A 23,480-nucleotide genomic window follows, 5' to 3' on the forward strand; every position below is an offset into this window, starting at 1 on the left:
GGGACAGACCCACTGTGAGTCCTGGGCCAGCCTCGGGACAGACCCATCCTCATCCTTGGGGACAGACCCATCCTCATCACTGGGGACAGACCCATCCTCATCCTTGGGGACAGACCCATCCTCATCCTTGGGGACAGACCCATCCTCATCACTGGGGACAGACCCACTGTGAGTCCTGGGCCAGACTGGGGACAGACCCATCCTCATCCTTGGGGACAGACCCATCCTCGGCCCTGGGGACAGACCCATCCTCGGCCCTGGGGACAGACCCATCCTCGGCCCTGGGGACAGACCCATCCTCAGCCCTGGGGACAGACCCACCCTTGGCCCTGAGTGGCCCCTGGGGCTCCTTGGGGCTCTGCCATGGACAAGGAGCTGCCCAGGCTGCTGAGCATTCCTGCTGCCCCTGGGAATGGCCTCACCTCGTTCTGGAAGGTGAGGAGTCCTTTGCTGTGAGGCTCTGGGGAATGCTCTCTTGCAAGGGGCAAGGGGAGGAGGAAAAAGGGAAGCAAATTGAGGCTGCAGTTCTGAGCCACTCTGCAAAGGGAAATAAAAGCCAGGATGAACATTCCTGGGCTGGTAATGGCACTCCCACAGAGAGGGGAGTCTCCAGCAGTGCAGAAAGAATGGTGGGGAGAGACCCTCAGTCGAGGAGATTGATGTGGTAATTTTCAATCAGTGCTACACGCTGCCAGCACAACAGCACTTGTTTCTTTCAAAATCATCAGCAAGACAATTATAGAATTTAACATAACCCTACAAATGTTTGGGTGACGCTCCAATTGCAAGGAATCAGGATTTTTTATTTGTTTATTTGTTTGGTTTCTTATTTATTACCACACTACCTCTCTCTCCCTTTGAGTCAGGGGAGCCAGATGGCAGCACTTAGAGAAAGTCAACAGCGGCACTTTGGGGAAATAAAGTGTGTTCATTTAAAAATAAATAAATAATCCGTGCAATCCATTAACCAGAGCTCAAGGCAAACAGCCTTAATGGTTTTCTTAGTTAAAAGGAAAAGACCATTCTGGAGTCCTGGCAGATTCTGGGACACACCTGCTGGGGACACACCATTTGTCACCCCATTTCTGTGCCTCTGACTGCACCCAAAACACCCACAGGAGTGACCTGACCTCCTGGACACGTGGGTCTGCAGGGAGGCATTCCCTGGGCCCCAGCTAGCACCAGTGTGGAGGTGGTGTGGCTAGACAGAGGGGGAAGACAGTGGTGGGAATTAATTAAACAAATAATTAGGGACCTACATGCCTACGTACATAAACAACTTTCCCCAAGTCCATGTAGGACCCCAAAGTACGTCCATGGAGACCAAAATCCTGCATGTTTGGCCAAGAGGAAAGGTCTGCTCAGAAAGGATACGATCCTTCTCCTCTCTTGGGGCACAAAGTGTTCTGTTTGGCAGACACCACCCTGCTGCAACTACTCCACACTGTTAGGAGCAAGGAGAAAACCCCGTTGGCCACAGCTGCCCTGTTTTCTGCAGCCCATTTCTCCAGGAGCAGTGGATGGAGATGCTCTCCCTGAAGAGCAGGTGCAGCTCTCCGTGGGTCACCTGCTCCTCCCTGAGCTGCCAGCGTCCCACAGGATCTCACCTGGCTTTGCACCTGCAGGCCTGACTGACTCTGGGTTGGACACTGGGTTTTCACTGCTCCAGCCAGAGGCTCCGTGCTGGAGGAGCTGGTGATGCTTGGCTGGATGGAGCCTTTTTCCCAGAGCTGAAAAACAGCACATGAAAGACAGGACGAGGGGCTGAGCAGGAAAATGAGCGGGGTGGGGCGGGGGGGGGTTAGGGAGTTAAACTCATTAAGCTTGAAAATAATACTACCCATGGTAATACACATTTTGGAAAAGCCAGATGGTTTGGTTTGAAGGAGACATCAAAACCTCCAATTTGAAAGCTCAAGTGAAAGAAGTCTTCTCTTTGTATGGAGTTTTTTCAGAAATTTTGATTTCTACATTGATGCAGTTCACTCCCTTTATTTTTTGTAGCAACAATTTCATTCTTTTCAAAATGAAAACTGCTGAGTTTGAAGCCCCTGGTGACCCAAAGGCTGTTGCCTTCTCCCAGAGGGACCCTCTGGAGACGTGTTTGTTGCCAGAGCTGCGTGGCTGTGTCCTGCTGTGATGGTTTCACCCATGAGCCTGCACTCGTGTGGCTCTGAGCAGGATCCCCCAGGAGGGCAGAGCTGTGTCTGCAGTACAGGGCAGCAAGAGAAAGAGGACTAGCGGCACAGATCTAGCTGGATTCACTCTGAGATGTGCTCCTGCAAACACATTCTGCCTCAAATTCCTCAGAAACTTCCTCCTCCCACTGCCACTGGATGTGTTTTCTGTTCTGTCCAATGACTTTTAATGTATCATTGAACTTGCTTTTATAATGAATATTATGTGGTTTAAATATTTAACTGTCTCACATCTTCCTCTGAACATTTGCAGAGATTCTGCTGTTGTTTCTTCTGGGAGATCTGATTTCCCATGGATAATGTCTCTTCTGATTTCCTTTATATTTTCATTTTATGCCACTGTGAGAAACAGCTTTTACTGTTAATATGAACCTGTCATTAGGCTTTCCCAAGACTGATTAATTAATAACTGAGCTGGCTAAATGGATTAAATAAATTGTGGCACCATCACCCTGCCAAAGCCAGAACTCTCAATAAACATCACAGGAATTCTAAAGGTGATAATTTTCACCTTTGTGAAATAATGCTTTTGCTTCCAGCCGTGCCCTAAGTGTGACTCTGAAGGAAGCACAGCAGAGCTCCTCAGGAAAGATTTCCAGACTGTCAGTGGAGAGCCAACAGGTTCTCCAGAAAAAAAGAGAAAGAAATCCTCTGTGGGTGGTTGAGCAAACCCAACACAAGCCTCCTCTGAGCTTTGCTCTTCCCAAGCCATGGCGGTGATTTTCTCACTGAAAGGAGCCCCAGCTGCCTGTGCCCTGGGCAGGATCACAGGATCACAGAATCACAGAGTCACGAGCTGCCCTGGGATGGTCAGTGTGCCCTGGGCAGGACACGAGCTGCCCTGGGATGGTCAGTGTGCCCTGGGCAGGACACGAGCTGCCTGCAGGGATGGTCAGTGTGCCCTGGGCAGGACACGAGCTGCCCTGGGATGGTCAGTGTGCCCTGGGCAGGACACGAGCTGCCTGCAGGGATGGTCAGTGTGCCCTGGGCAGGACACGAGCTGCCCTGGGATGGTCAGTGTGCCCTGGGCAGGACACGAGCTGCCCTGGGATGGTCAGTGTGCCCTGGGCAGGACACGAGCTCTCTAGGGATGGTCACGGCACAAGGAAGGACACTGGTGAGCACATTTGAAACCACACCACTTTCCCAAGAAGCTCCTTGTGCTTCTGATTTTCGTGGCTCAGCCTTGGGCAGTGAGTAACAAGCAACAGTCAGGGGATAACGGCCTCAGATTGTACCGGGGAGGTTTAGTTGGATACAGGGAAAATCTCCTCAGCAGAAGGGCTGTCCAGCCCTGGCATGTGGATGTGGCATCTGGGGACAGGGATTCCTGGTGGCCCTGGCAGTGCTGGGGGATGGCCTTAAAAGGTCTTTTCCAACCTAAACATTTCTCTGAATTTGTGATTCAAGCCTGCCCACGCCACCCCTGCCACTGCCAGCAGCTGTCACCCACATTCTGCTCCTGGGAAACATCGGAGGCTGTGAAGACATCCAGCACTTCTCTCTCATAAAAATATTTCTTCCTCTTCCAATAGCAAAATTAAAGAAAATCAAGTTTCTGTGAAAATCTCACAAAGAGAAAGATGAAAATCACAGAAAACTCATTAGAAAACACATTAGAAAACAAATCTTATTCAGCCTCATCTGCATTTAACATTTTAAACTTGGTATTTTTAATATGCTTAAGGGCACAGTTCATTTAGATTTAAGGTAAACACTTCACTAAATACCAAACAATAATAGAATTTTTGTGAAAATATTGGTTTGATGCTGCTTGCAGATGTGTTTTTATAGATAGAGGTGCAACCCTTGCTATGCATAATTACTCTGCAGAAAGTTTTAAATTATGAAGTGATTGAAAAAAATGCATCAAGTTAAATTATTATATGTAAAATAAAATTAAAGAAGTGAATGGTTCATTATCTCTTTCAAGAGCTTTTCTTTTTTCTCCAGGAATGAACGTTTTTGATCTTATCTGCACCCTGGTAGGAATAAAGTGCTCTTGCTGTCATCTGTGACACATGGCTTCTCTTCCAGCTCCCCAAATCTGTGTGAGGAGCGGTGGAAGGGGGTGTTTGTGACGCCAAGGTTGGATTTAAGGATTGTGTGTGTGTGTGTGTGTGCGTGCGCGCTGCTTCCCCTGCGAGCTCGCTCTGAATCTCCTGTGATCACACAGAACACACCAACCCACTCTGCTATATTTCTGCTATAAATGGGAACCAGCTCCCTGCATGCTCATTCCTTCTCTCAAACAAAACTGGCAGGACTAGGGGGTAAAAACCCCCACCCAATGCCACCAGCGAGTGGAAGGAGGAGTGTGAGGGGTGCTGGGTCAGGAGAGCTTCCTGCATTCAGGCCTGGCTCAGCCATTGACATTCCAGTTTACAGCCAGGGGAGCTCAGTGCTGCAGGCAGGGAGCTGGAGAAATGCTCAGACCACCGGCTCAGGAGGAGAGTTTAGGAAATCATCTTGTGCAATTAAAAAAAAAAATAAAAATCTTCCAAGCGGCAATGAAAGTTGCCTGTGGAAAATCAGAGCTTTCTCCCTTTTTCTAGCAGAGGAGAAAGCTGGAAGCAGGGGAGCTGTGCTCACTGGAAGTGCCTCTGATATTCGCCCTGCTCTCAGTGGGAGGCTGGGCTGGAGACCCCTCGAGGGCCCTTCTGCCCACGGAGCTGAGGCTCCGTGCTGCCCATCCCAGCAGGGATCTCCTGCAGCTGGGCAGGGTGTTGCCCTGATTTTTAAAAGTGTTAAGTTTTCTTTTATAGCTCTTTTGAAAGTTTGAAAGTTCTCATAAAACTTCTTCAGCCTTCTGGTAATGTTCACATATTTGAGAGTCAGAGTTCCCACACAATTTCATGTAGAAATAGAATAGTTTCCATATTTCTCTGTGGGTGGAGAGAAATGGTGGATTGATCTTTGGACCAGTGTGGTTGGAGAGGTGGTAATTCCATCCTCCAATCCACGGTCACCTCTGGAATTGTATAAATACCAGATGTTGGAATCAAACTGGGTCCTTTCTCTTTTGAATTTCCGAAGCTTCTGTGAGCTCATTTCGTGTCCAATAGCCACAGCAGAGTGCTGGGGCATCCCATCCACACCAGGCTCTGGCCAGGGAAGGCTGGGCCAGATCATCTCTGAGGTCCCTCCCAACCTGGGACTCTTGAGCAACAGACACCTCAGTTACAATGCCATGCTGTTTCTTCTGGAGTGAGAAGCACAGAACTTTTCTGGGAGCTGAATTTTTCACTCTCTTAAAACCCAGAGATTATTTTGAAATTAAAAACCAAAAGAGTTTCTTGCTTCTGTCATAATATACAATAAAATATATTGTATACATTAATAAAAAATAAAATAAATAAAATAAAAATAGTCTCTATAAATTAATAAAAACAATTAAAATAATAAAATATATTGTATAAATTAATAAAAAAATTCAGCTTCTTTCTCTCATCCTGCAAGCAGTGCTGTATTTGCTGTTACTGTAGTCGATCATGTGGGCAGTGATCACTCTGAAAAGGATTAGCATTTCTTTGGGGAAAAGATGGCTTTAATAATCAGTTATGTGCAGATTTTAGTGTTCTCTGTACTCAAATGAACTCACCTACCTTTTTAGGGGCCCTTCCCCTGGACAGTCCAGTTCCTGCCTGGAGGTCTGTCCCTACTCCATGCCCACCCTGGGACAGAAATCACATGTCTCCTCTGGCTTTTTTTCCCAGCCCCATTTGACAATCCTCTTGCATGTTCTAGCCAAGAAAACTTGTTTTGCTGAAAAGTTTTAAATCTCTTCTGCAGGGACCTTTTAGGATGAGCTAAATAACTGTGCTTTGCCTACGTTTCTGCCAGTTTACCTGTAAAAATCTGCTGTGTGCACGTTATCTCTCTCTGTTTTCTTTCTGCTTTGCTCTGGTCCCTGTGCAGAGCACAGGAGGGAAGCTCTGAGCCCTGGGAGGACACACAGCCCAGCTCTGCTGGCTCCCTGCAGCCCTGGGATGCATTGCCAGTGTTCCTGCAGCTGCACCTGCAGCTGTGGGTGGGCTAAGGGGAATGTTTGGTGTCTGGGACAGGCACAGTCGAGGGAGCTGCGAGCAGGAGGCACTCTGGGCACCCTGGAGCTCTGTGCAGAGCACAGAGCCTCTGGGATTTGCTGCTGCACTTCTGCCTGCAGGAGCACTGCTCCAAGTGTGGCTCTGGAGCCGTGCTGGTGGTGAGATCCCCCTTACTCAGCTTTCTTCTCCTGGTTTGTCCTGAGGACAGCAGTGTCCTTCACAGGCTGGAGGGTCCTTCTGGCCCTCTGTCATGTGTCCCACCCCGTGCCACCAGAGCCAGGCCAGGGGACCTGGCCAAAGCTCTTAATGAGCTCGCACCCCAGTGTGATTTCCTGCTGCTGAGCTGGGCTGGGAGCTCTTTGTCACCATCTTTACGGAATTTAAATAATTACTGGTGCTGCTCTTGTGCTAAGCACATACTGCACTGATCTGTCCCTTCATGTGGTGGCTGAACTCTCCTCACAGCTTGGCAGGTTTGGGTCAGAACCTGCTCTGCCGTGGCTGTTCCAGCTCCGTGTGAGTCCTGTTGGCAGGTTTGGGTCAGAACCTGCTCTGCTGTGGCTGTTCCAGCTCCGTGTGAGTCCTGTTGGCAGGTTTGGGTCAGAACCTGCTCTGCCGTGGCTGTTCCAGCTCCGTGTGAGTCCTGCCAGTGCTGCTGCTCCTGGAGGCTCTCCCTGGAGCTCTGTGCAGCCCTCACAGGCCCTCCTCCTGCAGCGCTGCTCCAGCTCCAGCTCCCACGTCTCTGCAGATCTGGAGTTCTCCTTTCCAGTGTGCTCTGCAGTGCTGAATTCTGGATCTGGCAGAGCTGGGGGTGCTGCAGTCTGGGGTGGTGTGGCTGAGCTGCAGGGCCCGAGCAGCTTTGGCCCGCACCCGCTGGAAGCCCAGGAGTCTCTGTGTCCCTTCGTGCCCTCCTGAGCCCAGCTCAGGACAAGCCCCTCTGTGCCAGCCCAGATGCCACCTGCCCCTGTGGTAGGGCTGTCCCACATCCCTGTCCCGGTGCCTGCTGCCACCCCAGCCCTGGCCAAGGATGCCTGGTGGGCACTGCTGCAGGTGGGACCTGGGCTGGGTCCCGAGGGGGCTGAGCTGTGCTGGGCTTCATTTACACGGCTGTTGTGCCACTGCCTTCTCCCAGCGGCTTTGCACTATCAGTTAAATCAGTTTTCCAGGGTTTCTTTGGAGGTGGATGCTATTAAGTGTCGATCCATCAACGCTTCATCTGTATCTGTAAAATCTGCTTTGGGTATTGACTGTCCCTGGGTTACTCACTTGGTGCTTATCTCAGTAAATCCTTCACTTGTGCCATGAAAAGAAAAAACTTTGATATTTATATGAAAATACTTTTGTTTAGAAAACAATTGCGATTTACAGCTCAAACAGGCTTTCTCGATTCCTATTTAAATTTATGACTCCTTTCTAGAAGTGCCTTCTGGGGACATTTCTGTCTCTTTCAGTGCATCTTCATGCTCTGAATACATAATTTAATACGAGATCCTTCTCAACGATATCCCCCCAGCAGCTGGGGAATTGAAGACGCTTGCAAAGATTTGAGCTCGAAATATTTAACTGTCATTAATTTGCAGATTACAGACAGAGAGCTTTGTAGATTGTAATGTGTGATGCAATTACACTCTGCTAATGTAATATATCTAATTTTTTGAATAGATGATTTGTTTTCATATTTCCAGTGCTCAAAAAGAAAGAGATTTATGATCCAAAATGCTAACTCAGGTGGGATAATTTACTGCTATGGTTACAGTGGGAACAGCCTCTGCCCAGACTCTCCTGTTTGCTGGATTTCACTTGGTCAAGCAGAGAGAATGAGTCGCTGTGTTCTATGTTAACAGGGTATTTTACTATTAGGAGGCACAGTCCTATCTCTGCTTGCAGGAACACTTTAATATCACAGCAAGGTTTGCCTTGGAAAGGACCTTAAAGACGGTTCAGTTCCAGCCTCTGCCAATGCATACATTGCATCAGCCTCTGTTACAGACAACACACACTGTCACTCTCATTAACGTGCATAAAATACAAAATGCAAAAGCATCGATTACATGTCTTGTATTTAACAGCTGTTCTTCAAACTCTCACATGTGGCTGCGCTGAGAACTCGAAGTGCAATCGGTGCTGCCAGAGCCCCCCCCACAAACCCGGTGCCCGGGGGTCTCTGGTTCCTACCAGGGGTGGTGCAGCGGTTTCTCACTCCCCTGACCACATGCCTGGTGGAGGAATCCCTGGCTGTGGTCTGTTGGATCAGATCCCTGTCCTCCGAGGCGTTTGCTCTCTCAGGATACAGCCCTGGCTGGGAAGCGATTCACCGACTGTGCCTGTGGTGAGACCATGCCGTGAGCCCTCGGTGGAACCCCTCCGGGGACACCTGGCTCGTAATTCAGAGAAGCACCAGAGCTGAGAACTCAGAAATGCCCCATTTCTGAAAGCTTCTACCTGGAACACTTTTCTGCTTTGACAGAGGGGCTGCCTTGCACTGGTGGGCTGGGCAAAGGAATGGTGGCAGCTGCCTCCCAGAGACACACGGGACCTTCCAAGGCCTCAGGGAGGCTCTGCCCTTTTTTCTGCTCTTGAGAGTCTCAGCACTGCTGGGTGCAGACATAGCTCAATATTAGGCATTCGGGTGTACCTCTGATTTGCATAAGAAGTTCAGAGATAATTCAATAAATGCCGTCACAACCTCAGAAACACTTGTTGAGGTTTAACTGGATAGAACAGTAATTTCATCTGCTGTTCATTGTATTAAATATTCCAGCAGTGTATTTATTTTTAGTGGAAGGAATTAATTTTGTAATTAATAGGGTTGGGTTCTTTTGGAATCTCTGAATAGATCACCTTCTCTGCTTGTGCCTTTTAGCATCATTGTGTGATAGTTCTAGGCTTTGTCATTGTTCCTGTTAAATTGGCTCTGACACCGTGCTGGGAATCAATCTGCTGTTAAAAAAGGGTTAATTGCTCTGTTTGTTTAATCCGCAGTTTAAAAAGGGTTAATTGTTTTGTTTGTTTAACCAGCGGTTTAAAAAAAGGGTTAATTGCTCTGTTTGTTTGTTTAATCCGCTGTTTAAAAAGGGTTAATTGTTCTGTTTATTTAATCCGCAGTTTAAAAAGGGTTAATTGCTCTGTTTGTCTCTGTTAATTGCTCTGTTTGTCTCTCCCGTGGCTGCTGGGGAGAATTCCCTGGCACAAGGGCAGGAGCGATGCGGCAGCTATGACAGGCTCCTCTGCTCACCCTTGTCCCGGTGGTGACCCAGCCTCGAGAGTCGCGTTTCGTCCTGGAGCACTCACAGGGATGGTGTTCCTGGAGCTGTCACAGGGATGGTGTTCCTGGTTCAGTCACAGGGATGGTGTTCCTGGAGCTGTCACAGGGATGGTGTTCCTGGTTCAGTCACAGGGATGGTGTTCCTGGAGCTGTCACAGGGATGGTGTTCCTGGTTCAGTCACAGGGATGGTGTTCCTGGAGCTGTCACGGGGATGGTGTTCCTGGTTCAGTCACAGGGATGGTGTTCCTGGTTCAGTCACAGGGATGCTGTTCCTGGAGCACTCACAGGGATGGTGTTCCTGGAGCTGTCACAGGGATGGTGTTCCTGGAGCTGTCACAGGGATGGTGTTCCTGGTTCAGTCACAGGGATGGTGTTCCTGGTTCAGTCACAGGGATGGTGTTCCTGGTTCAGTCACAGGGATGATGTTCCTGGAGCTGTCACAGGGATGGTGTTCCTGGAGCTGTCACAGGGATGGTGTTCCTGGAGCTGTCACAGGGATGGTGTTCCTGGAGCTGTCACGGGGATGATGTTCCTGGAGCTCTCACAGGGATGGTGTTCCTGGAGCTGTCACAGGGATGGTGTTCCTGGAGCTGTCACGGGGATGGTGTTCCTGGAGCTGTCACAGGGATGGTGTTCCTGGAGCTGTCACAGGGATGGTGTTCCTGGAGCTCTCACAGGGATGGTGTTCCTGGTTCAGTCACAGGGATGGTGTTCCTGGAGCTCTCACAGGGATGGTGTTCCTGGTTCAGTCACAGGGATGGTGTTCCTGGAGCTGTCACAGGGATGGTGTTCCTGGTTCAGTCACAGGGATGGTGTTCCTGGAGCTCTCACAGGGATGGTGTTCCTGGAGCTGTCACGGGGATGGTGTTCCTGGAGCTGTCACAGGGATGGTGTTCCTGGTTCAGTCACAGGGATGGTGTTCCTGGTTCAGTCACAGGGATGGTGTTCCTGGTTCAGTCACAGGGATGGTGTTCCTGGAGCTCTCACAGGGATGGTGTTCCTGGAGCTGTCACAGGGATGGTGTTCCTGGTTCAGTCACAGGGATGGTGTTCCTGGAGCTGTCACAGGGATGCTGTTCCTGGTTCAGTCACAGGGATGGTGTTCCTGGAGCTGTCACAGGGATGGTGTTCCTGGTTCAATCACAGGGATGGTGTTCCTGGAGCTCTCACAGGGATGGTGTTCCTGCCTGGGACCCCGGGGAGGGGAAACCCAGGGGGCAATGCCCCCCTGAGAGAGCAGCCAGGGTGGGAGCTCAGACCTTTACACACTCCTGCTGAGGGCTCATTTTTATATTTCTTATTGCAAGGATCAGTGAAAATAGCACTGACAGCACTCATTTGGAAATACAGAACATGCATGTGAAAATGAATACAAAATAAGTTTGTTAATATCAGTGTTATTACAATGAATGCTTAATTAACTCATCATAGCAGCACACTTACAGAGAAGTGTTCTCACTGGTAAGAAAGTGCTAAATCTCCAAATGAACACCTACGGACACGTGTATGACAGCATGGCAATAAACAAGGAACCAATTGTCTGGCATTTATACAAAGGAACTCTTTCAAATAAGAAAAAAAAATAGAAAAAGAAGCTATTTTTTCTCTGTCTCTGAGCAATCTGGTCTAGTGGAAGGTGTGCTTGCCTATGCAGGGGGTTGGAATGAGAGAGCTTTTGAGGTCTTTTTCAACCCACACCAGTCTGTAATTCTATGATTTTAATTTTTTTTTTCTGATACATCACATCACCAGTCAAAACCTTGAGAAGTTTTGGCACAAGAGAAGGAAACAGGGCCCTTCCAAATATTCAACTTGTCATGCTGCACTTTCAACTGGGCACTATATTTTCATTCCTAGCCTTACAGGTGGTCTCTAGTCAGCACTTTACTGCCCTGTGTTGGACTCGGGACTGTTTTCATTGTAAATTCTGTAAATGCTCGTACAGAAGATGATTTTACCTGAAATCTAAATGCAAAATCATAGAGCCTGGTTATAGGGGCAGGAACCACATGGCAGAACAGGTACTGGGGAACAGCTGCCAAGCTGAAGGGATTTCCTGCAGTGCCAGCAGCAGTGGGAGAGCAGAAGGGCTCACCCAGCTGGCACAGGGAGCAGCCTCCTCCCACACCCAGCTCCAGAGGCTGCAGGACAAGTGGCAGAGCCATCGCTGCCCTGTGGATCCCAGACCTGGGGAAAGAATGCTGGAAGGACATAGGTGAGTTACCACATCTCCTTTCTAAAGGAAAACAGTTAAAGTACCTCAAAAGGTGCAAATACCACCAAAACAAAGTAGGAATGCCCTTTCCTGTGCAGCCAGACTGCGCTGTGTGGCACAGACATCTCTGGTGGCAGGAGAGCTCTCAGCTGGTGGCAGCCCCGGCAGTGCAGGGGCAGAGCTGCACCTCATCCGTGGGTGCCAGAGCTGTCGGGGCTGGCATGGAGTGCTGAACAGCAGTGTTTGCCAAACCCTTCCCGAGCTAAGCCCCAGTTATCCCAAAGCAGCATTTCCTGCTTGGACAGTGTTTGCAGGCTCAGGGAGCACCAAGGAGGGCTGGTGCACAGGCTGCTGCTGCAGAGAGGGTTTGCACTCCTGGGTGTGTGCTGGGAGCCCAGCAGGGATCAGTCACCCCAGAACGCCCCAGCACCCCCAGCTGGGCCAGGAGGGACCTCAGAGAATGTGTGAGGGCGATGGCCACAGCTTCTGCAGGAGCACAGCAGTCTGGAGAGCTGTAATTACTGACAGGAATTCTTGTGTGAGCTGGGGAAACAGTCTGTGTGAGACTTGAGTGCAAAACGTGCACTAATGTGGAATTTCACTCAGGCAAAGCCTGAAATCTTAGAGTCAAAGAATCACAGAAGCTCCTGAGCTGGAGGAACCCCCAGGATCATCCCAGCTCCTGTCCCTGCCCAGACCCCCAACAATCCCACCCTGGGCATCCCTGGCAGCGCTGTCCAAAGGCTCCTGGAGCTCTGGCAGCCTCGGGGCTGTGCCCATTCCCTGGGGAGCCTGGGCAGTGCCAGCACCCTCTGGGGAAGAGCCTTTCCCTGAAATCCAGCCTGAGCTTCCCTGGCCCAGCCCCAGCTGCTCAACAGGTCCTGTCCCTGGCCCAGAGCAGAGATCAGAGCTGTCCCTCTGCTGTCCCTTGGGAGGAGCTGGAGGCCCCAGTGAGGTCTGACCTCAGTCTCCTCTGTTCCAGCTGGACAACCCAAGTGTCCTCAGCTGCTCCTCCTAAGGTCCTTTAGACGCTTCACCATCTTTGTGTCCCTCCTTTGGACTATGTCCAACATCTTGACATCTTCCTTGTAAAAAGGCTTGTCCCTGTGGACAGAAGATAGAGAACTCATGAACCATGAGGAAATTACAGCCCCTCCCTGTGACTGAGTGACCCAGCAAGGAAGGAGAAAACGGTGTTTTTTGCCATTTTTCAGGACCTGGCTCGTTGTCACTGGGGTGAGCCTCAGACTGTGCTTTGGGAGCTGACCTCATTGCTGCCAGAGGAATGTGGACTCTGGGGAGGACATAGAGGGGTGAGTGAATAAAAAGGAGTTGTTTCCTGCAGCCGGGGCAGCCACAGCCTGTGGGTGCTGCCTTGGGTTTGGGCACTCCCGGCTGTCCCCACGCTGCTGAGGCTCAGCAGGCACCGACGGTGCCAAGGAAAGGCTGTGCCTCCTGCCGTGCCCAGGCCAGAGTTCTGCCCAACATCACATGGCCTGGCATCCTCTGCACCTGGTGGGGTGCCAGATTGTTCCTGATCCCCTTTTTCCTTCTGCTGTTGTCCCCCTCCAACAGGACATTTTAATGAAATGCCTGACTGGGTTGAACGCTTTCCTTGCTGGGACCTACAGGAGACGTCGTGCAGCCAGGAACCACTCCCACCCCACATCTCCCTGTTCTGCTCCCCTGGACATGGCAGGATGTGCTGGTGATGGGTCCCCGGAGCAGGAAGCCGAGGAGCTGGGCTGTGTGCTCAGCTCAGTGCAGGTCTGTGAGCACTGGGAACAGGTCTCCCTGTAGGTTTCTGCCTGCCAGTCAAGCAAAGGAAGGATAACTTCCCCTCCTTCCCACTCCCCAGTGTTCCCGTTTGTACTCGCAGAAGAAGCTGGGAGCAGCAGAAGGGGTTATTAAAGGGGCCTGCTCCTCCCTGGCTGCCTGACCTCCCGTGAACCACCCTCTTTCTGGGCCTAATGTGACCTTTCCTGGCGTGAGTAATCCCCCACCTCAGGCAGTGTTCACAGGTTTGTTTTCCTGGGCAGCCGGCTCCTGCTGCTCTCAGCTCCTGCAGAACATTTTCTCACATATGTACGATCAGATCCATGGGAACATCTCCTGGTGACTGACTCTGTAATTTGCCTGTTTTCTCCTAGGGAAAAAAACCACTTTACAGATTAACAATCAAGCTAACAGCTTCTGTTGTGGATATGAAAGAACATTACCCTTGTGGCACGCTCGAGTCCTGCAGTTCTGTGGCTTCATAACCGCAGACTCTGCCGGTCTGCTGGCAGACAGGCAGGGCAGGCTCTGGTGTGGACTCACTTCCATGTTTCTGAAATCAAATTTATAGTTCCTGAGAGAAAAGAAAACGTATTTTTCCTAGTGCCAGATCAGAACCAAAGGTCTGTGTTCCTCTAGGTCTTGTGGATGAAGCAAGCCTTTATTTTCAGCCTGTTTTAGTTTTGTGACGTGGCATTTTGGGAGCACAGGGCAGTGTGGGCAAAGCCAGCGTGTGCTGGGCTGGGCTGGTGGGGAGGCTCCTTGAGGTTTGCTGGGGGGGCTGTGGGCAGAGCCCAGAGCAGGAGGATGGAGCCTCCCAGCCAGAGCTCTGCTGTGCAGGGACACCTGTGTGCCTGTCCCGGCTGGCTGTGTGGCAGTCCCACAGAAATGCCAACGAGCTCCCTGTCCTGGCAGAGGTGGCACTGTGAAACCCTTCTGCCACCTCCATCTCTGCGGCCCAGCTGCTCTGACAGTGTCCCTGTGCTGCAGGGACAGGGGATGAGGGGGCCCTGGCAGGGCAGGGGCAGCATTGCTGCCTCCACCAGCTCTGGAGGGAAGTGTGACCTGGCCAGTCCCTGGGAAAGCAGCTTTAACCAGCCTGGGAGCTCCTGCCCTTCCAAATGCTGCTGTTGGGAAGGCAGTCAGCAGGAGCCTCTCACGGGGGCACAGCTCTTCCCCTCTGCTCTCCATGTGCTCCAGCCATGCCCCTCAACTCCTTTGCTGCACTTCCCACTGTCCCAGGCTGCTCCCAGCCTGGCCTTGGGCACTGCCAGGGATCCAGGGGCAGCCACAGCTGCTCTGGGCACCCTGTGCCAGGGCCTGCCCACCCTTCCAGGGAAGAATTCCTCAGAATTCCAGTAGCCAGTTTCAATCTGCCCTCTTTCAGCTCAAATCTATTAAAATTCATCCCCTCTCATGTCTCTCTTTCCGTAGAAGGATCAGATATCCTGAGCCATCAGTGCACTGGAAGTCCTGGACTTCATTCCTGAGCTCTTGGGCCGGGCTTGATGCTGCAGCTTTCAGTCCTGAAGCAAACCTCACTTCCTTCAGTGTGGAGCACTCCGGAGTGCTTTTAGAAAGCTAAGCAACCTGATGGAAAGTATTTTCTAGGCATTTTTCAACTGCTTTTTTTGTTCCTTCAGTGCTGACACAACTCCAGAGGCTGTGTCTACACCATTTAGTGTCTCTGCATATCCTCACGGATGTGGTGCTGTGTCAGCCTCCAGAAACCCTGGAAACATCACTTACCTACAGCTCCCAAACCTGCTACTCCCACAGTCACCCCTGCCATCTGAGCTGCTGCTGGGTTTAGAGGCCCTGAACCTCTCTGCACCATTCCACAGCTCTCCTGCACCTGCTCTAAAGTGGGTCCTGCCCCATGGGATGTGGGCAGGGCTTGGGCTTGGCATGATCCCTGAGGTTAAAATGAAATTCAGGTGTCCCTGCCCATGAAAATACTGTGAAAAGAATGAAAGGCAACATCAATAGCAGCACAGAAAAAATACCTGTAAAGACAAATGGATCTCTCAGTGAAGACAGATGCACGTTTTCCACGCACATGTCCAAAGGCTCACACTTGCCATTCCCAGTTTGCCAATCCAACTTTTCCAGGACAGGCACCATAGTGCTGGTGCTCCAGGCCTTTCCTTGCCTCCCCCATGCCAGGCAGTGCCAGGCTGCCTCGTGCCTGTGTTGTCCCATTTTGGAAGGGCAGGATGCTGCCTGGCAGCTCCCACACATCATCCTGTCCCCAGCGCTGTGTGCAGAGAGCAGATGGAGGCAAGGGGCTGCTGGCTGCCTGCAGCCAGTGTTTAGTGCCTTGGCCCTGGCCACAGAGGTCTTTTTCCCTCCCTTCCTTCCCAAACTGATTTGCTGTTTTTCACATGGGCTGCAGGATGCAGATGTGATCCATGACGGGTGATGGGCTGTGTTCCCTAAAGGCTGTGAGGAACAGGAGGAGGTTATGGACCCTGAGCATCTTTTGCTGGTAACACACCTGCTTTTACCTTCTCCCTGCTGTTTTCCCTTTTTGATCTCCTTCAGGAAGGGCAGAAGCCCTGCATGTCTGATCCTGCATTGTCCACAGGGCCAGGCATCGGTGTGTCTGGAGCTGAGCCTCAGCTTTGCCTGGGGATGCAGCCACTGCCTGATGCCTCCCTGAGCCTGGCAGCGAGTCAGGATGCCCAGGCAATGGACTGAAGGAGACATGTGTGACCCCGTACCCCCTCTCTGGGTGATCAGCTGCTGCTGTTCCTCCCAGCTCTATGGAACCAGAGCACAAGGGGCTGTCTGTGGGGAAGAGGTGAGGAGCTGCAGAAAGCAAACCTCGGGACTCAGCCTTTGTCTCATCCTTCAGGGTTCACCTCCGTACTTGGAAGCGTTCAAGGCCAGGGTTCTGTGGCTTTGGGAACAGGGGAGGGGTTGGATTGCTGCCCTAGAGTTCGGGAAAGGGGCGGGAGCTGCAGCAGGCACAGGGGCGCTCATTGCAGGGACGCGCTTGCCAAGGCAGCTCCAGGGACGGGGTGGCCCCTTCTCCGCGGCTTCCCTGCCTCGGGAGCCGGGGTTTGGCAGTGCTGGCCAAAGGACCCCGCCGTGTGGGCACACGGCTTGGACTCTCCAGCAGCCAGAGGTTTTCCCTGGCAGGGAACACAGATTATTAAACCTCAGCCAGTGTTCGCTGTGCTCCCTTTCTTTCATCAACTCTCTTCTCCAATATTATGTTTCCTGTTCTTTTGGGAAACCAGTGCACTATTTAATAAGAAGAAGGGGTTGCTTTGGTACACCCGAGAATTGATGATTGACTCAGACTTTTTTAATAATTTAGCTGCAAGACAGGCCCTGAGTACCCACAGCACCCAGAGAATGCCCTGGAGGAGAAAAGAGTTGCAAGGTTTTGCTGCTGGGTGCTGGGGGCTGAGGCTCCTTCCAAGGCAGCTGGGAACAAACCCACCTGTCTGTCCCAAAAAAAGGGGGTTCCACCTGGGAATTAGCTCGTGCACTGACCTGGGGCCGAAGCAGGGAACAGAGTGGAGGCAGTGGGTGAAACCCAGCACAGAGAGCATGAGATGAAGGCTGGTCCAGGGATGCCTTTATGTGTGGAGTGTCTCCATCACGGGGTGTTTGAGCCTGGCACTTCAGAGGCAGCAGATCTCCCCTGGGAGCTGGTTTCTCATGGAGTTAACGTAGGGGTGTGTGACCTCTGCAAGCCCCCAGCAGCAGGAGGAGCCCTGTGTGCTGCCCGTGCTCTGTCCTGCCTGATTCCTGGGCTGCACCTGAGCCAATCCTGACCCAGAGCAGAAAAGGCACAGGCTGAGGCTGCACTGGCAGCCCCAGGGACACTCCCATGAGGAGTCTCCAGAGAATGACACAAGGCATGTCTGACAGCACCTTTCTCATCAGCAAACCCTTTCCTGGGCGAGGCCAGCAGAGCCCTTGGATGCTGTTCCAGCAGTAGGAGCTGATGACTCTCCACAGCTCAGCGAGAGCTCTGGATGCTCCCCAGAGCTGCAGCAGAACCCACCGTGCTGGCCCTTGAAGGAAAGCTTTGTCCCCAGCTCTTCCCCAGCCCACCCTGGCTCCATCTGCTGAGGGAGTGTCCTGCTGCTCTGGGAGAGGCTGTTTAATCTGGATTTGCAGGATTCTGAAGAAAGACAACGAGACTTCTGCTGGCTTGTGCAGTTCCACACTGGCGTATTCACAGGAATTTCAGAGGCAAGGCAGCCTGCAGGGCTGGGAGCCACAGTGAGGCACCGAGCAGGTGGTGCTGAGGGCAGGGTCCTGGTTACCCCCCAGACACAGAAAGGCTCTTCACAGTGCCTAGGGGACACCAACACGGCTTGGTAAACAAGGGGATTAGCAATCTGCAGGCAGCACATGAGGAAAACAAGGATGGATGGTTCAGGAATGCAGTGGAGTGGATACATCCTGAAGAATTAGGGGAAAATGTTTGTTTTATCTTTTCTGACATTAGCAGCACAAGCATACACACACCCCCCAAAGCCATTAGTTTGCAGGAATTTGTTTCTCATCCTAGTTTTTTTTCACAGGCTTTGAGTTTCTTTCCATGTTCTCTTAAGTCCCTGGCAAAATTTCCCTGGAGTTCAGCAATAAATTAGAGCTTTTATGAATTACACACCTTTGACACCTCCTCGGAGAAATAAAACATTAGTGGGAACCAGTGCTGTGCTGGAGCAGCCGAGAGCTCAGAGAATTCCTCGCTCCATCATCACCCCAGCTGCCAAATGCACCCAGTGATCAATACCAAGGCCTCTGAATCACCCAAACAGGTGGGTTTTACCCTTTCTGCTGTAATATTTTACACTTCAGCTCGATGCACTCTTTCTAGCTATGCAGAAAAAACAAGGTTACAACAACACCAAGAGATGGTTCTCCGTGGCAAAGACTCACAGTTTACAGGGCATTAAAATGTTACCATTCTTTACACAGCTAGTAGTAGCTATGTAAAGCATAGTAGCATAGTTATTGAGTTTGTACTCAGGACATTCAAAAAGATGTCAGCCTCAAAGTGCCAGCTAGGATGAGCTAACCTGGGGAGTGAAAGGGACTGCCCAGTGTGGCACACATCACAGCCTGTCCCGTGTTCTCTTTTGGTTTTCCATCCACAGGGATTGGTCCTGGCCCCAGTAAAGGCTGAGATTTGGTCACAAGAAAAAATGCCTGGAAGGTAACAGCACTGGAGCAACTCTGCCAGGGAAGAGAAAGCCTGGAGGAGACAACATTTTTGACTTGTTTCAGGAGCTCTGAAGGAACCCACTGACCCTTTATATGCTGGTGCTGGTGCTGGCCATCATCCCCATTGAGTCGTGACTCTTTGCCTTCCTGCAGAGCTCTTGTTAAGTAAACCCAGGACAAAAGGAGTCAAGATCTGGTTGCCTTGATAGCCTTTGCATTTTGCTTTGCCTGGTTAGGCTTCACCAAGGGCTGGGCACTTCTAATCATTGTTGTGCCTCAGTACAGCACTGCACACCTGCCATTAAAATCTGCACAAGTCCATGGTGGCTGATCCCAGAACAGCCTGAAATCCAGGAGTCCTGCCAGGAAGAGTTGAGCTGAGCAGGGCAGGAAGCCCAGGTCTGGTGACACAGCAGCAAGGGAGAAAAAGGGGCAGGTGGCAGAACAGAACCCCTTTGGGGAACCACTGGTTACAGTAATCAACAGAGGGTGCTGAAAAACATCTATGTCCAAAAGAGGTCTGCAAGCATGGAAAGGAATTATTCAGTTATCCACAACATGTTACGGCAGTAGCCACACAGATCTACCAGAACACGGTTTCTACACAACAATGTAGAGAAAGCAGCAGTTTTCCTCATTTCTGCTGTTTCGAGGGCTGTGCAGAGCAGATGGAATCATGGATGTGAGGGAAAAAACCATTCCTTCTGCCATCAGTGTCTGGGACAGATGTCGTTTCACAGCAGCAATGATGTAAGCAGAAACCTGTTTGTATGTTAGTCCTAGAACGGTTCCAGAGGTTCCCTGACCTATTGTTGGCTTTAACAACCTGACGTTTGGAGTGTCCTGAGAAAACACGGGGGAAAGCCAACACATCAGCCCAGAGCAGACAGCTTGTGCCAGCACTGAGGCAGGGCTGAGACAGGGAAAGGTGGGTCAGCACCAGTGTCCTGCCCAGCCCTTGTCCCACCTGACTCAGGGGATCTGGCTTTGGTGGTGGAAAGAGCAATCCTAGCTGCACTGGAGACAAGGGAGATCCCCACACCCCCATCCGGGCTCTGCCCTCAGCACCAGCCTCTGCCAGGTGCAGCAGATATCCTGGGGCAGCTGCACTGCTGCCAGGGAGGGCCCAGCGCGGTGTCCTGGCATCCCCTGCCACAGGGCAGGCATCTCCCCACACACTGCCCTGCCTGCCCTGCCTGGCACAGCCCAGCAGCACCGTGGCTGGGCATCAGGCAGCTCTTTGCTGCAGTTGCCATCACTGAGGGTGCAAAGAACACTTCTCCAAAGCCTGCAGCCTCTACAATGCTCAGTGAGTTTTGGTAAACTTCGACATTTCCCTTCCAGTTCTTTCAGCCTTTTTGATGATTTCTTCAGCTATCTGTACAGACAACTGCACACCCATTTCTTCCACAAGCCCATTTCAGTTTCTCCTTTCCTTCTCATCCTTCTAACAGCTTTACCCATTCTGCCTTAGCCCTGTAATCCTGAGGGGCTCGGAGGGCTCGGAGCTTGCTTTTAACCTGTGTGCTGCAGGAGCCTAGCTCCTACCAGAGCCTGAGCCTGGGCACTGATCCTGATGGAGCCCTGAGCCTGGGCACTGCTCCTGCCAGAGCCTGAGCCTGGGCACTGCTCCTGATGGAGCCCTGAGCCTGGGCACTGCTCCTGATGGAGCCCTGAGCCTGGGCATTGCTCCTGATGGAGTCCTGAGCCTGGGCACAGCTCCTGATGGAGCCCTGAGCCTGGGCATTGCTCCTGATGGAGCCCTGAGCCTGGGCACTGCTCCTGATGGAGCCCTGAGCCTGGGCACTGCTCCTGATAGAACACTGAGCCTGGGCACTGCTCCTGATGGAGCCCTGAGCCTGGGCACTGCTCCTGATGGTGCACTGAGCCTGGGCACTGCTCCTGATAGAACACTGAGCCTGGGCACTGCTCCTGATAGAACACTGAGCCTGGGCACTGCTCCTGATGGAGCCCTGAGCCTGGGCACTGCTCCTGATAGAACATTGAGCCTGGGCACTGCTCCTGATGGAGCCCTGAGCCTGGGCACTGCTCCTGATAGAACATTGAGCCTGGGCACTGCTCCTGCCAGAGCCTGAGCCTGGGCACTGCTCCTGATAGAACACTGAGCCTGGGCACTGCTCCTGCCAGAGCCTGAGCCTGGGCACTGCTCCTGATAGAACACTGAGCCTGGGCACTCGAGAAGCTGGACACAGAACAAGAAACATGTCCCAGATGTTTCTTGGGCTCCTGTCCCTGGCACAGCTGCTGGCCATGAGAGCACAGGGGTCCTGCACCCCTGCCAGGGCCAGGCTCAGCACACCGTGCTCAGCCTGCACACAGAGGCTCTGGGAACCCTGGCAGTGCCCCAGGCCAGGCTGGACACTGGGCTTGGAGCAGCCTGGGACAGCAGGAGGTGTCCCTGCCGTGGCAGGGGGGGCACTGGGTGGGATTTAAGGTCCTTCCAACCCCACTCCATCAGTGACTCTATTGTAAATGCAGGTGAAGCCAGTGGGAAGAAATGCTGATGTCTGACTCAGTTCAGGAGGCTGAATGATTTCTTTATTATAACTGTGCTATAATACATTAATATACAGTTTAAAGGAGATACTAAAACTACAAACCTGCTTTTCTAACTCCCATCTCTAACTCACTCCCAACTCGTGCCCCTCTCTGGGAGTGCAGCCACAGGTGGGTTGGATTGGATTGGATTGGATTGGATTGGATTGGATTGGATTGGATTGGATTGGATTGGGTTGGGTTGGATTGGCCACCAGCCCCAAACAATCCTCACCAGAACCCAACCCAGCAATCACCCCAGGTAAACAATTCTCCAAGCACATTCCACATGGGAAAAACAAGCAGCAGAAACAGAAATGGTTTTCTCTTTCTTCTTTCTGTGCTCCTCTATGAAAAATCCTGAGAGAGAGAAGAATGTGTCTGCCACAGTGACTCCATGCCCATTGTTCTTCACCAGGGCCGTGCTGCCACAGCATCCCTCCAGCAGCACCTGACTCACCTGGGCCAGGTTTGGGCCATTTCCTGTGAAACCTGGCCACTGCTTTTGCTTCCTGATGTTTGCAGTGCACGACTTTCACCCTGCCCCACAGGATGCACTCGGAGCTCGCCCAGGGTCCTGCCAGAGACCACGGCTCTGGGCAACCTTTGCTGCCTCTGGCCCCACCTGTGAGTGCCAGGGGCTCCCTGGTGGCCGCTGGAGCCGAGCAGTCACTGCAGACACCAGCCAGGCTCGCAGGGAGAGTCCTGTCCTGCCAGGAGTGCTGCCAGCACATCCTCTCTGCTCCCTCTGGCTGTGGTCAGCCCTGAGCCAGGTCCTGGTGTGCCAGGAGAGCTGCCTGGCCTCAGCCAGCTTCCCACGGCCGGACAGGAGCTGCTCTTCATGTCAGGGACTCCTGCAACGCTGCAGCTTCCATCAACCCTCACCCATCCCGCCCTCTCCTGATCAGGGGAGTCCCCTGGGACACAGAGACAGGAACGTTTGGTAGCTACAAGTCACTTTGTCAGTCGTGATCTTGTGCTGACAGCTTTGTGTCTGAAAAGCAATTTTAGTTTCAATCACAATGAATAAAATAACAGGTTTAACATTTGGAAAGCTCATTACTGGAAAGTTTATGAAACTTAAGGCTAACAAGGCTGAATTACTGCTTGGAAGAGCAAATTTTTTTGTTAAAAAATACAGACATAAAAAGATTTATAGTATGTATCCCAGTTATGATTTTGAAGTAAAGCACTGGTATTCTACACTCTTCTTTTTTCCCCAAGTCTCTTCTTTCTCACGTACCAGTGCATCCAGCTAAGCAGAGTGCCATTGCCACAGAGCGTTTAGCAGAGACACTGCTCTGGGGAGGGATCAGGCAGGCTCTGGGAGCCCTCCCTTGCAGATGACACTGCCTGCCTGCATTCCCCAGGCCCCAGAAGTGCAACGAAAAGGATTACATTTTGATGGCTTCGATTTCCGTGTGGAGAGGCAGTCAGCAAAGAGCAGCCTGGATGATGTCAGCCTGTGTCTGCGCAGCAGGGCCAGCACCCACCTTCCCCAGGGAGAAGAGCAGCTCTGCTTTATTTATTTATGGATTCATTTATTTATTGATTGATCGGCCTGAGAGCCGAGTCCTTGCCCAGCACGTTCCTGCACACATCTGGAGCCAGCTGAGCCCAGGCCGTGCCCCAGCTCCCAGCAATGCTCTGTTCCACTCCTAACACACAAAAGCTGCTGATGTGCTCCACGAGACATGGAAATATGGAGCCCTGCTGATGACCCTGCCGTGCCTTTTGGCCTGTGGGGAGCACAAGCTCACCAGCCCGCTTTGGGGAACGGCTGGTCATCCATTCCTATCAGCAAGGCGCACACTAGCCATATTTTGCTTGTTTTCCCCTCTAAACATGCACAGAAATATTGTGGCTGTGAAAACTCGATCTATGTTCTGGAAAAGCAAGGGCTCTGGTGACTAGTTTACCCAGAAATGTGCTGAAATATTGATAATTTAATGATGCATTCTTCAGAGTGCCCCATTTTCCCAGAGCCTCATTTTTAAAGGCTGGCTCTAAAAGGCATTGGGGGAGCTCGAATTGCAGCACTTGGAGCCTCTGACAGAAGACAGATTTTGGTAGCAGCACAGTCAGTGCCGAAGGGCTCCTCACAGAGCACTCCCAGAGCCCTCTTTGGCACCTCCTGGCCTCTGCTGTTTGGCACCAGGGCATCTGGGCCTGTGCAAAGCCTTTGGCACTGTCCTGCTCCAGTCCCTTCTCTCTGAAATAGAGAGATGCGG

The sequence above is a fragment of the Vidua chalybeata genome, chromosome 6, assembly GCF_026979565.1.
Source record: "Vidua chalybeata isolate OUT-0048 chromosome 6, bVidCha1 merged haplotype, whole genome shotgun sequence".
Taxonomy (NCBI): domain Eukaryota; kingdom Metazoa; phylum Chordata; class Aves; order Passeriformes; family Viduidae; genus Vidua; species Vidua chalybeata.